Source organism: Chaetura pelagica, unplaced genomic scaffold (genome assembly GCF_000747805.2).
Source record: "Chaetura pelagica isolate M959 unplaced genomic scaffold, ChaPel_1.0 scaffold275, whole genome shotgun sequence".
NCBI lineage: Eukaryota > Metazoa > Chordata > Aves > Apodiformes > Apodidae > Chaetura > Chaetura pelagica.
In genome coordinates, this window is record NW_009953486.1 from 7,610,291 (window position 1) to 7,613,140 (window position 2,850).

Here is a 2,850-nt window from a genome sequence, read left to right on the forward strand (position 1 = left end):
GAGGAAAGGAGGACTTAAAATTAAGCACAATTTTTTTTCTAAAAAACAGACACATCTGAAGTTATTGACCCTTCAGTCACAAAGCAAGGAAGATTAATTGTTCCTCATAAGGAACAAACTGTTCTCAAGGCAGGAAAGTACCATTTATCCCTGTTTCACAGGTGGACAACTACAAGACAAACCCCAAATCCTGTCCCTGCAAAATGATGTAGGTACCCTGAGGAGGAAGTGAGGCAGAATTGAACCACCTGTGGAACACACTACCTTTACTCACCAGCCCCTCTCTCACCTGTGCTTTGACATGCCCATAGCTCTGTCACTATACAATGTCAACCAACCCTCATCTGGGGAAAAATGCAGCATTATCTGCTCCTCAGACACAACCTGCTGAGCTGGGCGGGCAGAGGAGGCCAATCTCCCCAGCTCTAACCAGGAGTTCTGGGCACATCAAAGACAGACCCACTGCTCCACTTCCACCTGTTGTTTGTGGACTGGGGAATATCACAGCACATTCGTTTCCTAGACAGCACTGGTTGGGAAGGTGCCCTCTCTCCTGCAGTTTTTAAAAGAGGTTTAAAAGAACTCAGATGTGGTGGCTGAGTCTCTTTTGTCCCACACTTGACTATTTTGGAGCATGAAGAACAAATTTCCACAAATCCTAAGAGGTTAGTTGAGATGGTTCATTCCCCAACACAGCATTGAAAAACCTACAACAATGGTAGCTTTGTAATATATAGCATAAAATTCTAGAGTGTTTGTCTACTGCAACAGTGTTTAAGAACAAAATCTAACTATATACAATTGAAAAGTCTAAATAAATATTCACAACCAAACAAGAGGAAAAAAAAAAGACTACAAATCGTACAGACTTAAGGCTATTTACACAAAATGTAAAACACCAGCTGAACAATGTTCTCATCTCAGATAAATCTTTTTCTGTAAAATTTGGGCAAGGCAAAGTACATCTCAAAGGTAACATTCACTGTAGAAAAAATATTATGCTCTTTTTGAGTACTCTACAATGAATTTGCAAGGGTATAGACACTAAATTTTAAGAAAATTTGTCTGGAAGTTAACACATGGATTATTAATAAGAGAATAGGTAATGAAAAGCTAAAATTTGAAAGTAAAATCTGAAGGAAAGGAGGGAACTAGCAGATGTACACAGAAACCAGACAGCTCCAAACATAATGCAAAATCAAAAACCAGAAAGCGGTTAAGTCAATCATGAATAAAGATGAAGACTTAACCACTTCTGGCTGAATTAGTACTGTGACAAAATATTTAATGACTTCTTTTTCCTGCAGTAGAACAGTCAGAAAAGCCCACTGATATCAAGTGCAGTTACAGGACAATCGCTGCACAGATCTCCTCTATTGTTCAGTTGCATCTTCAAAATCTCTAATAAAGTCATCAACCCTTCAGCAAGGATCCTAGGCAAAACAATTATTTTTTAAAAAATTCCTAGGTCCTCAGAATAAAGTTGATGCTCTTCAGCAAGGTCTGAAAAACACAGAGCAGTTTTCAGTTTTGCTCTGACTTTGTACAGTTACATCACCACAGATTTATTTCAATCTATGAGTACTTTAATTTTGCCACAAAGAACTGCATACTTTGGCTGATGATAGTGATAGTGGAAAAAGTGATGAATGATTTTACAAAAAAATTTCAAAGAAAGAAAGAGTGACTGCTTAAAAGAATAAAAAATTAATTGTATCTTGCATACATCCTTTAGGGAGAGTTTTGAAAGGAGATTCTGATGGAACATCAGAAAACATAGTAAAAAATTCAAACTAGGGGCTCTTTACATTTTCACCAAGATGTGACAGACATCCAGTGAACAACTCTATGAAAGTTTGAATACACAAATTTGTTGCATTTATGAGATGATCAATAGGCAAATCAGAGATCACTTTATTACATCATAACTGTAGCTGCATCATTAAACCTCAAGTTTTTATGTTCGTTAATACTAAATAAAAATACATTTCTGCCAGTCTGAGCAAGGGGAGTACATAATACACTTGCATGTTCTAGTCAGAAGATAGATTTTATAAACATACTGTTCCAAAAGCAGACAATGGACTTCATTCAGGTCTTTTATTTCACAGCTGTATATATACACCTAGCCTTCATGTACTTTCCAAATGATCTTCCTTCCAGGTTTGCCTTAAACCTTCCAGAAAAGCAATGACAAAAACACCCAATAGATGAATAAATCAGAAAAAAGGCTGTCAACATGCCTAGCTGTAGTATCACCTAAATGGACAACCCCAACAAACCAAACCTGGTATAACCTCTAGGACACACATAAGCAGTGTAAAGATTTAAAAGGTACTTGTTGCTGTTACACGTCCTGAAAACCTAGTGTTGTGATCAAACAACAGTGACATGCGAAGCTGGTGCAGTGATGGCTGCCAAACTCAGTGGGCAATAGGGAGAAAGTGGGATGATGCCAGTGTTCAGGAGGAAAGCTAATGCTGCTAATACCAGCTGTCTGGGTGTTTGCACTGTAATCTGTACACGGAGAAGACTGGGGGCGTCTCCTGCTGCTGTCACCATATCTACACCTTTTATCAGAACAGTCAGGCAAGTCTAGTTCAGTCTTGGGAGTTTTGCTACTGAGATCATGTGCCCCTGAGACTTTGCAGAAGGCTGGGAGTGTTGTCACCCACTCTGGGCAATCTGGAGAAGCTAGATGGTTGCAGACCCTTCCTCCAGCGGGTTCAGAGAGCCTGAACCAGTTGTGCTGCCACCACCCCCTCGTTCCTGGGGGGCCCGCAGACACCGCTGTCACCCTTCAAAACGAAACGGGGATTTCAAGCAGAGTACCGCCAACATCCCTGCCTG